The following is a 12,956-nucleotide window of genomic DNA, read 5'->3' as shown; positions in this document are numbered from 1 at the left end:
TGCTATGCAGTAACATGAATTCTTTTAACTATTTTATACAAAGTTATGTCAAAGTAAAGTACCATTCATTGATCAAAAACCTGTTTTACAGTATCTTTCTTTCTTTTTCTTTTTAATTTTTATTAGTGAAACACCATGAGGACTTGAGGACTTACAAATTTTTGTGCTTTACAGTTGAGGACTTGGAAATTTTTGTGCTTGGGTTTCAGTTATACAACGATCGAGTTCCCATCCCTCCACCAGTGCCCATTTTCCACCACCACGGATCCCAGTATCCCTCCTCCCCCCCAACCCCCTCCCCCTCCCACCCTGTCTCTGTGGCAGGGCATTCCCTTTTGTTCTCTCTCTCCTTTTGGATGCTGTGGTTTGCAAAAGAGGCATTGAGTGGCAATCATGTTCGGTCTATAGTCTACTTTCAGCATGCTTCTCCCATCCTGAGAGGATTCTTCCAACACCCTGTATTTGGTGCTCCCTTCTCTATCTGAGCTGCCTTTTCCCCTAGCATGTGTGGCTGGCCTCCAAGCCATGGATACAGTATTATTCTTATATAATCATCTACATACCTGAAATGATATTTGAGTACAGTGGGTTTACATTAATATTTTTTCTAGAGAAATAAGCAGTTATTTTGTCTGTTTTCAAATCTAATTTCAAAAGTATAAAATCAATGTGCTCCATATTTTTTGAAGTGGAGTTCTTGATTTTATCTAATTTGGATAATAAAAAGTTTAAAGCAAGAAATTAAGGGAAAAATAAAGAAAAACCCAAATACCAAAAAATAAAATAAAAAAACTATGAGTTTTTTTTTAATAGCAAAGTTTTATAGAAAGGACAAAACAAAACTATATATTTATTTTGCCTATTGTTCTTTAGGTCTCTTACAGAAATCAGTCATGGTATTTCAAAGTAACTCAATAAAATAAATGAAGCTATATATTAAATTAATATATTCTTAATGTTCTGAATCACTAAACCGTATGAGCTTCTCATCTCCAGGTCTGAAATTTTATATTTAACGTTTGAGCGAGGACTTTTCTTCATCCTTATTGTAGTCATTTTCTCCTTCTACAAAGTAAATTTTACTGGTACATAAATATCGTTAAACATCATGAGCATATTTATTCTTAGAATATAAAGGTGTAAGACCTAATAATTCCAAATATTTTCAAACTTGTATCTGCAATGCAAATAGAAATAAAGATAATATGCTGAAGCTGCCAAACAAGAGATTTAAGGTAGACATATATAAAAACAAAATTAAAAAAAGATGACAGTAAAGAGAATAAGTATAAAAAAGAAATAAAAACAATAATCTTTTAAGATTTAGTTATATCTAGAATTTAGTATATGGAAAATAGCTTTATTTAACTATTACTTTACCATTAATACCACTGATTCATAGTCATGTTTATTTTAAACACTGCATTTGTTAAAAACAATATTAAATTTTTTATGAAACAAAATATTTTTTTTGTTTGTTTTGGAGACATACCTGGCTGTGCTCAGGTCTTTTTCCTGACTCTGAGCTTAGGGATCACTCCCGGCTGGGATCAGAGGAGACAATTTTTGAGCCCGGGGAGGAACCAGAGTTAGCTCTGTGCAAGCAAGCACCTTAATCACTGTACTATCTTTCCAGCTAAACAAATCAATTTTTAAAATAAATTACTGGAATATGTGTGTTATGAAACATATGATCATCATGTAGACAAGTAATTTTAGAGTTACACATTTTAAGATCATTTAAGCAATCTAATTTTTTCAATAGGTTTTATATACACTTAAACATTGCTTCTTAAAGTGAAAATTAATAGAATTTACACAAATAAGTTTCTTACCTACAATATACATATATTTCTTTAAATATCAGGATTGAGAAAATTATAAATAAAGTTTATTAAGAGTTTTAGTGGCCATATAAGCAAACTGCCATCTTGTGGATAACTTGGCAATGGACCAGTTATTTCTGTTAAGTAGTAATGCTTAAGTTAAATAGTAATGTTCACAAGAGTTAAAACCCGTAGAAATGCTTAAGTTTTGCCTTTACAAGTATCACCTGTGGACATGTTTATTTCTTCTGAAGTTGATATTATCCTAAACCTTATTAATATGTAAGTTGGGAACATTGGGAGGATACTTCCTCCACTTTAATTAGCCTCTAGTGCTGATTTGTTTTGATAATATAAATAATTAGTTTAACCACAAAATTGATGTAACAGAAATAATTGTCAGGCAATTAAATACTGCAATGATTTCAGCTCCTGGGAAATATATAGTATGTAAGTATAGTAATAAAACTGAGATGTACTTGGCATGGGCACAAATGTATTTGATTCATCAAAAATATTTTTACAGTTTAATAGTTTTTAGGTGAAAAAAATCACGAATATAATTTCATTGAGAATGAAACAGGCAAAATTAATTGGGTCTCTCCTTATATTGTTTTCTTTTGTTTTTTTTGGGGGGAGGAGGGGGATCCACACCCACTTTGCTCAGGAACTGCTCCAGGCTCTGTGCTCAGATATCATTCCTGACAGTCTTCTGGGAACCTTGTGTGTTGCTGATGATTTAACCCACATTGGCCACATGCAAGAAAAATGCCTACATGCTGTATTATCTCTACTAACCCCTAAATATTCATTAATCACTTAAAAATTTTATTTAATGTCATGATTGCAAATAGGTTTGCAATTTGCTTATTAAAACCATTTGAACAGGTATTTATCTTAAAACCTTGAACAGTTTATCCTATGTTTACATCAAACAAAATGCAACCTTATTTTGGAAGTTACTTTTTTCTATCTATAGTTATAAAATTAAACTGTTTTACAATGTTAGAAATGGAGGATATGTTATATTTAATAATTGTTTTTATATGATAAATTTTCTTAGCAGGTTTAGTGTCTTAACTTTATCATTTGTCCAACAGAAATAGAGTTGACATACTTATTGTCCAAATTCATCTTTCTGATCTGTCATTTTATTTATGTCATTTTATAGGAAAATAATTTTTATACACATTTTAATCTAAGTGACCGTGTTTTCAAGCAGAGATGAAGTTGCTTTCATCTTGGTCCATAGTCATTTTTACAGATAGTCTGAAGTCCAGATTCTTGTTATTGAATAATATGATTGAATTTCAAATGTTACTGGGGGGTGTAAAACATTACTTTATTTTTTAACCCTGAATGAGTCAGTGCTATAAATCAGTTTATCCGTGACATTTCTTAAAGTTTTCAGTGTTTAGAGCAATACATATTATTATTTGGAGTGCACTGAATTGAGACACCCTTTAAAAAGAATACATTTGATATTTGTATAATTGCAACAATGGTACATATCTCTTATATTTACATAATAATTATTATTTTATATAGTATCTTCCATGCATTGTATCATATAATCTATACCCAACTTTTTGATTTTTTTGCTCTAGGTAGTATTGTCATGAATGTTAAATTTACATAAATATAAAAGTTAATATTCTAAAGTTCTTGTAGACAATAGGGAATAAAACATGAATTGGAGAATGAATCTTCTGAATTCAGTTCTAGAATGTAGGTCCCTAAATCTCATACTGAGTCTTCAAATAATCAGATCAATGGTCATGAAAGCTAGTAATAGTAGAAAAATTTGAATTTATGGTCTGTAAAGTTTCTTTTAATATACATTCAATTCTCACAATCCCGCTGAGTCATAAAATAAATTGCTTTTTCTCTGGGGGGATTATAACAACTCCTTACCTTAATTCAGTTCTTTAAAAGAGGAATCAACATAAAAGCATACCAGGGTACTGTTGGTGACCTTCCTTTCTTAAAGGTGGGTATGGATGAGTGAATTTCTCTCTCTCCAGGTGGTTGTACTGTTTGCATGCTAAGCTGCACAGCTTTTCAAAGGGCTTGCCCTAGGATATGACTGGGCTGGGATTTAGAAGGAGCTGGTCATTGAATAGCTCTGGTAATTCTTGCATCTCACAGTTATGCTGGAGACAGCTCCTTTGGTAGGAAAAGCTTGGATATATTTCAAGGTGATTGTAGTTTTGTCCCCCTGGAAGCAAGCTGCTGCAACCAGCTTAGCCCATTATCCTTCTCTCCCACTGGACTTAAGCCTGGGGAGAAGTCTGGGGCTTTTGTCAGGATAGAGGGTTAGGTACAGATAATTATTCCCTGTTTGTACTCTAACAGAATAGCACTGTATTACAAAGTAGTCTTCAATTACTGTCATGGATTTGTATAAAGTTCCAGTGACTTCTAAATTACTCTGCGTAAAAAAACATTGTTTTGTATTTTATTCAGCAATGATATTTTTTCAATATTTCCTTCTTAAAACTTCATTATAGAAATATTTGGAGACACTAACATTCAGAATAAGATATATTTTTATTTTTTATTTTTTGAATTAAAAATAGATGGCTGATCTGACCAAATCAGATATTTGATTTAAAACTCTTCTGTGCAACTCTCTACACTGTTATATATTATTTCAACTTAGCTGTCTTATTCTCAGGGGGCAGTTTTGGAAAATCAGTGTAACATAATCTGAAAATTTAAAAAGTCATGCAGCTCTTACATCAATAATTTTCTATAATACTTATCCTGTGAAATGCCCTGTATAAGTAGCGATTTAATAAGTATACCTGGAAATAAAATTCCCCGCTGATACTAATTAATTATGAAAATTGGTCCTAGCGTTTTTGAGAGGGAGTACTTACAATTTACTCTGCTCCAGTAGCTCAATACCACTTTCAACCCCCTGTGAGCAAAAATTATAGCCAGAGTTGAGCATTACAATTTTCAGCTGACAGTTTAGGGTTAAGATATGATTCCAGGTAACAGAAGCCAATGAGAGTACACCCAGTTGATGTTTGTGACATCATCTTCCAGCCGGAGTACATAGAACAGCTGAGGTAGCGTTCAGTTTCAGTCCAGCGCCGTTATGATGGATGTTTACATCTCTTCATTGAGAGCCAATTATCTCGCTTTTGTGTGAGGCCCAAGAATCACTCATGCTGCCAGGTTTCACAGAGCTCCGTTGGATCTAGCTGAACGAATTGTTTTCCCTGTCTCTGGTAGGAGCTTCTTCTGTTTTACCTTCTCTTTCAAAATAAAGGTACGTTTCTAACAGAGGAAACTGGAAAGAAACGTGTGAGGGTTGAACAGTATTATTACTTGGTAAGCTTTTAATCAGAGCATTGTCTAGTGTTATAAAAAGGAAGTGTGGTTTAGTAAAATGAATTTCAAAGAAGCATGCTAACGTATACCTGACAAACTAATTTGCAGTAGAGATGAATGGGAGGTAAATTCAGTTTTTCTTAAAAAAGGAAGTAACTTATAATTGGATTAATATTTTGAATTTTTAAAAAATATGAACAGTTATAATACAATTCTGCTTCATTCCTAGTATTTTTTTTTGTGTTTGGTAAGAGTAGAGGGAGAAATGGCAATCAAATAGTTGCTATAAATTTAAAATAAGTGAAAGTTTTTAACTGCTAAATTAGTTCTTTGGGACAGTTTTCCAACGTTGTATTAATATGGGGAAGAAGAGGTTTGCCTATTTTTTAAAAGGTTTAGCATTGAAATTAAGTTGTAGTACTCCATGGTATTCAATTGCATTTTAAACTAAGGGAGGAATAACAGCAAATAGTTTAAAGAAACACATTTGATTATTACATATTTTTTGGAACTCAGAAATGTTAGTTATTATTACATAAAGTGCTTTGGATCACAAGAAAGTACTGTTTTGTGTATATATGTATATTTAAATACCCCAAATAAATATTATCGCTATTTAATCATTTACTAGTATTGATGCTTATATCTGAGAATACTATAATGTTGTAATAAAACAAAATTATTCACAGCTATTAAATTGCTGTGGGTATAGGTGATCTGGTAAGGGATTCTGGAAATCAATATACAGTGAAATATTTAATTGGCTCAGAATGTTCCCATGCTACCAAAATTAAGAACTTAAAAAAAACTTTTAATTCCTTAAATAGTATATATTAGCAGAGTATGAAGTACAGACTATTAATATTTTAGAGCAGCATGCTACTGAATTCATGAAATTAGGGCACAGAAAAATATATCATTTAACATGTTATCTTAGTAATAGCTCCATATCTTCTACAGTAATAAAACTTTTGAATAATGATTGTCTCTCTGGACTTAATAAATTTGGAAATATCAACTTTACTTTTACTCATCTTTAACATTGACTATTTCTGTCTTTGTGGAGTAGTAATTTGGATAATTACAATTTGGAGTGGAGTTGTTCAAGTTGTACTAAAAGACAGCACGGGGTTCTCAGCTATGTCACACTTCTGTATCATTTACTAGCCCAGTCCTGTTTGGCAGTACTTGACATCACTGTTGTTTGATTTGTCTCCTTCAGTCAATTCAGGTCTGAACAAAATTGAGTTTATAGAAAGTGTTAGATGTGTATTAATGGAATCTAAAGAATTGACTTTTTTGTTTCAGTCAAAGCAATATATAACCAACCAAACCTCAAAAACTTACAAAAAAGCATCTGAAACTACTTTTTTTGTAGGAAGATTTCTTTTTGACATCTTCTGTGAATTTTAAAATCTAAGTGTAGGGATCTGAAATGTGGACTTAAAAGCACACTGATTCACTGCTTGGAAATGATTTTTTTCCTTGAAGTACTTTAAAGTGGAGTTGAATAACCCAAAGGTATTGACTCTGTCATTTTCACAGGTGATCAATCTTGACCAAGGAAAGCATTTGTTTCCTAACAATTAATTCTCAGAAAATCTATTCTGTCAACTCTGAAGAAAATCTTACTCAGCCAATGAACAGCCTAGACATTCAAAATTTTGTTTTCTGTTCCATATTCATGCTTCTCTTATTGTCACCATTTCTTATCACAAATGAACTGCTTTAGTAGAGATTGGAGTGTTAAAATTGCTAGTCTATTTTTCTTTTAATATTTTTTAAGGTACATATATATGTATGATTTTTTTGGCTGGTAAAATTTATTGGATGAAAGATTTTACCTTTAGATTTTTTTGCGTGGACATCAATGCACTTTTTCATGCCAGAAAATGCTTAGGAAGAATTCTTGGAATAGGGAGCCATAGGTCAGAGATAATGATGTTGCATGCACGCTGTGCTTTTTTGCCTGCTTTCTTATACAACTATCTTTTTTTTCTTTTGGTCTGAATTAAATGACAATTTTTTTCTTTCCTGTCATTTTTTTTTTGCATTTCTTCTTTATATCACCTCATCCAGTTCCTTATGGTTGGTATGCCAGGTTAAATATTAATAAATACCATGTTTTATAGGTGTTAAGTTAGGATGGAAAAAAAGTGCATAGTGAAATAATGATTCTTATTATCCTTTCTGAAGTTCTTTAAATTGCTCTGAGTTTGAGCTTGTATGTGTCTTCTTTTGAAAATTGTTCCTCAATTTCTGTTTTTATCTAATTCAACATAAACTTCTTTCCTCTCATGTGCTTTCATCTTCTCCAGGAACTTAGTTTGTATAAACTCTTGATTAATTTTCATTAATATTAACGATTAACACCATTTGTTTTTTGCTGTCAGCTCAAGCAAGCACTTAGATAAACCCTGAATTCTTGTTCTCCATTTGTGTGTGTTTCTGTGTGTGTGTGTGTGAGAGAGTGCAAAAAGCACAGCAATTTTTTATTGATAGTTTTAAGAAGATGTGAAAGGAGAAAATGGGAGAAGTATATGTTTACGAAAGAACACAGGCTTCTCTGGAGTAGAAATAAGCAAAGAGGCATAGAGACAAGCATGTGCGATATGTGCTCAAGAGAGATAATGGGCTTACAGTGCAAGACAAAATTTCCATTTCTACTCTTTTGTTTTTGTGTTTGGGGTAACACAGCTGGCTGGGCTCAGGGAACACTCCCAACTGTACTAGGAGGTGAGATGTGGTACTGGGGATTATACCTGGGTTAGTTTGTATGCAAGGTAAGTGCCCAACCCACTGTCCTTTTCCTCCAGCCCAACAGAATTCTTGTCTTAACAAACTTTGATTCTTGACTTTCAAGAGAAACAAAATGGTATAGTAAATATGATATCATGTTAGGTAATTTGTGCATCATGAGTTTTATGTGCATAAATATGTTGTGCTTTAAAGTTTTAAAATTTTTTCTTTTTTTTTTTCTTTTTGGGTCACACCCAGCATTGCACAGAGGTTACTCCTGGCTCATGCACTCAGGAATTACTCCTGGCGGTGCTCAGGGGACTATATTGGATGCTGGGAATCGAACCCCGGTTAGTTGCGTGCAAGGCAAACAAACACCCTACCCGCTGTGCTGTCGCTCCAGGCCCAAAGTTTTAAACTTTTAAAGTTGTTTTTATGAGCACAATATAGTGCATTCATAAGAAACTCTGATAAATTTGTCACACAGCAAAGAAAACATACTAATAATTTTTAATTCATTATTGCTATAACCTAGTGGGTAAATCAGTACAGGGAAAAGGCAATAATCAAAAGCAGGCTTTCATATTTCAATAACTCCTCTAATTTATCTTTTCCCATCTCCTCACACACACTCCTTTTCTCTTTCTCTGTCTCTGTGTTTCTGTATCTGTGTCTGTCTCTCTATGTCTCTCTCTCCCTCTCTCTCTCTCTCTGTCTTTTCTCTCTCCCCCCCTCTCTCTGTCTTTTCTCTCTCCCTCTCTCTCTCCACCCCTCTTTTTCATATTACTCTAAATAGCTGACTAGGCAGTAGACTTACTTTCACTTAAAGTTTCTATGTATTTTTTCCCCTCAAATGTTCTAATATAAAGTCTATTTGTAGATATTTCATATTTTGAGTCTTTTGAAATATCTATAAATTATTTTTAACTCACTCTATTTTAAAATTCTTTAACAATTTATTTAGATTTTATAGTTATATGGCTTTAGAAAGGGTTTAGAGACATTTAATATTTTGAGACATTTAAATGAGAAAATGTCATGTTTTCTTTTAACTATAAAAAATTTCTAAATGATTGTTTTTGAATAATACAAACAATTTAATCTACTGTTCATTATCTATTTTCATGAATTTGGCATATATTATTACTGGTTCCTAGGAGAGTGAAATAAAAGGTATATTTACTGCCTACTGAATTTATTTATGCTTGGCAAATAGTTCAAATGTAAAGCAAAAAAACCTAAAATCTATCCTCAGAGAAAATCAATCTGTACATATACATTGAAGATAAACCATTTTTAGATGGTATCATTTAATTAGCTAAGAAGAATCTACCTTGTGACAGATAGATAAATTGTGAAAGAATTGAGTTTGCTACACACACTTGATTTAGCAAAAAAGGATATATTATAAGGATATTGCATTATAAAGCTATATAATCCTAAATTGAGTAACTATGCTAATGTGTTTTAACATGTGCAGAATTAAGGAGATAAGTGGGCAGTAATAAATAAGCTCACAAATATAAATTTTATGATATATAAAATTTGATTTCGAGTCAGCCAGAAGATTTTACTTATAGATGTTTCACTTTTATGTTTCAACCTGTAATTTAATTATAAACTTATTAGATTTTATTTGTTTTCATATGTGTAGAGGTGAACACCTCTGTTATCTAATAGTTCATGATCTAAAGTGTATGATGAAATAGATATAGAACTAGACTAAACTTCATCTCTTAATTCCTTTTATTCTTTATCACTAGTATAAAAGGTTAGTTAATGTGTTTTTCTTTTTTAAATCTGTATGTATAGGGGACTGGGTAAAATACAATGATTAAGAGGCGTGCCTAGCTGTCTCTAAGCCATTCTTAATCTCCAGCACCACATAGAACCTAAGTATCAGCAGTGCGGACCTGCTTGCCCCCAAGCACGTGACTACAGTGCCATGGATAATCCTTGACATCTTTGAGTTTTGCTCAGGCCCTCAGGAATCAGGGATTAGCCAAGAATCACCAATAGAGTCCCAAGGACTCAAGAGAATCATATGCAGCCCCTCCCCAACCAAAAACAATTAAATAAAATATGCATTATACTTTCACTTTTTTAAAATTTAATAAAGCTTATACATTATAGTTAGTCATATCAAGAGAAATACTAATAAAAGGTTAAATTTTTCTAAGCCACATTCATAAGCTTGTAGGATAAATATGTTAATTGATATGTTAAACGCAAAAGAACAATTCAATCATTTTAGTTAAAATATTTAATTTTTAATGTTTTCAGTCATTCCACAAAATATTTAGAGCACTGGTACATACACAATTTGAGCATTTTACATACTAACAATATATAAAATTGCTACTCATTGAAAGATCAGTTAATATCACTTCCATCCACTTGTACATTTTAGGTGTTCATGCACTAGACTCAACTCTGGAAGTCATCAAAACATTGAACATAAATAGTTGGATTGTATCATGCAAAGTTTTTTTTCTTGATGAAACATGTATGTGTATGTTGTTGTTGTGTGCGTCAAGAATATTTACAAAAACAACTTTATTAAAAAAAAGAGAGTGAAATAGTACAGGAAGTAAGTTGCTTTCCTTGTATGCATGTGAACATGTTTTGGTATTCAGTACTGCATTTGATCCACCGAGATTGAAACCTGTTCACAGAGTACAACCCAGTGTAGACCAACAACCTTCCCCTCTTCAAGAAACATAAAATATTTTCTAAACTATGCCCGGCAAGCTACCGAGAGTATCCCATCCGCACAACTGAGCCTGGCAAGCTCCCCGTGGCATATTTGATATGCCAAAAACAGTAACAAGTCTCACAATGGAGACATTACTGGTGCCTGCTCGAGCAACTGGAAGAACAACGAGAGGACAGTGCTACAGTGCTACAGTGCTGGAATCAATGTGTGTTAGAATGACGAAAGTTTCTAGCTCAAGTAGGGCAAAAGATGTTTTAAAGTAAGGGACCATTGTAAATACAAAATAACAATGAGACAAAGTAGCATTAAGGTCAGGACCAGTTGTTTAGGACAACTGAAAATAAGGGTGAAGGAAACTGAAAATTGATAACAAAATATCAGAATAGATTGCAACAATCTTTGCAAAAGCTACATAATTATAAGACTTAGTGATCTGATTAAATTTTATTTTTCTATCTTGTAATATTAAATATAACATTTGTGATGATCGAGTCCACTGTGGTTTTTAGTAAAAGAGGAGTGTTTCCTTTTAAAAAAATGACAGGCAGTAAGTTCTGTGGCACTATTTAGGATTGTTTGACCCATCAAAGGAGCAGGGATACCACGAGATTCACTTCATTTTATTTCAAATATTCCTATTAGATTATACATTCTGTACATTCAATATGTGAACTCCAGTGAGGTGCCTAATTACTTACCAATATAAAATATCCATTAGAAACCATTGATGAAATATCAGTATTTGAGAAAGTTTCCTTAAGTGTTCTTGAGCTTGAAATAGGAATTACCTATTTCTGAATTATTTCAATATTGGCACAGGGTTAGCTGGAAGATCCAATAAACATCATTTTTATTTGGTGTATATAATCTTTTATTTTTAATTGCATGGGCATTGTGTTGCATCATTAAATTTACTTAACATTTTTCATAGTTTTTATCACACAGGCTTCAGAATATTATTATGTTTCTTCCCATATAGAGTGGTTGAAAATAGGTATAACCCTTTAAGTATTGAATTGGTAAAGATTCAGGAAGATAAACACTTTAGAGACAGTAAAAGAACAGTAAGGACCAAAAATGTGGCTTGGCTGTAGAGCAATTGACTTTATTGTGTGGGACCTGGGTTCAGCTCCCTACAACTCCAACAACAAAAGAAAACATTTTAAGCTGAAATTCTTCCTATATTGTCTTTGAATGTACATGACCTGGAAAATAGTCCTGCAATTCTCTTCTAAATCAAAGCGTAACTGCCTGATTGCTAGGATAAAGCAAGAGTGAAGCTATTTTTTTTTCCACTTTATGTTCTTTGTATACTCTTTGCTACCTAGTTCCATTAAATAAAAAAAAGTGAAATACTTTGTACCTATCAAATATCCAACTAGGGTTGAAGAAATTTAGTAATAATCTTCAAATTGTTGACCTACAAAAGCAATGTGATTGAAGACTATTAACAAGAAAAGTAGCTTTAGGAAATTCCACTATTTCGAGGTGGTAGAGGCAGTGGCTGACTCCGTTGTAAATGCTTAACTGTTGAATGGCTAGAAGTGTAAGATTCAGATCTTGTACCAAAATATGTTATTCAATATCCAATCTATGTTCAAGTATTTTCATGGTAAAAAAAGGACATTTAAAAAGCAAAAATGTACAAAAATATTGGGATTATTTATTCTATACATTATTGTCATTTATAATCATTTCCATAGATAAAAAATCTCTTTCCTATCATCAAATACATAAATAAGGGGCTGGAGTGATAGTACAGCAGGTAGGGCATTCAATAGTGTTTACACATTGAATGCCCTACCTGCTTTCAATAGTGTTTACACATTGAATTATACTTGTAACACTTCAATGTCTATACCATTATTTACATTTAGTTTTAGCTACTGTGGTTTACAAAACTAATGGGAGAGAGGGAAAACTGCTAATGATAGGTTTTCCCATGTAGAACCTTCCAGATGTTTTTTCTTAATAGCATTCTTGGACCTTTGGAGCAGATTATAAGAAGTGGAAATGCTGGATGATAATGGGAGTTTGATTCCTCATTTTTGGGGGAAGTGTCATTACTATTTTTCAGTATGGCTGGACCAGTCAAAATTTTCACCCACAAGTAAAGGTTCCTTTTATCTGACCATTCATCCAGTGCTGATTTTTGTTCTTTTTATTGTTCTTTTGTTATTTGTAAAGACAGTTTTGTTCACAATTGTGTCTCAGAAAATCAAGTCTCTGGAAATAAGGTTGCCAAAATATGTGAATGTTTCATACAAAGAAAACTATTAAAACGCTACTTGTAACAAAAAGTAAGAGAAAATAGGAACATATTCTTTATTCGT

General features: G+C 32.5%; 1 protein-coding gene across 1 annotated transcript in view; it reads left to right on the top strand.

Moving 5' to 3' along the window:
• The first annotated feature begins 4,941 nt into the window (after window positions 1–4,941).
• The window catches only part of MGAT4C (MGAT4 family member C), a 276,972-nt gene continuing 268,957 nt past the window's right edge, over window positions 4,942–12,956 (top strand). The window contains exon 1 of the mRNA XM_056116608.1: window positions 4,942–5,065. The gene's annotated coding sequence lies outside the window, so the exon portion shown is untranslated. The remainder of the gene's footprint in view (window positions 5,066–12,956) is intronic.

The sequence above is a fragment of the Sorex fumeus genome, unplaced genomic scaffold (assembly GCF_029834395.1).
Source record: "Sorex fumeus unplaced genomic scaffold, SorFum_2.1 ptg000003l, whole genome shotgun sequence".
Classification (NCBI taxonomy): Eukaryota; Metazoa; Chordata; class Mammalia; order Eulipotyphla; family Soricidae; genus Sorex; species Sorex fumeus.
This window is presented reverse-complemented; position numbering and strand designations above follow the sequence as displayed.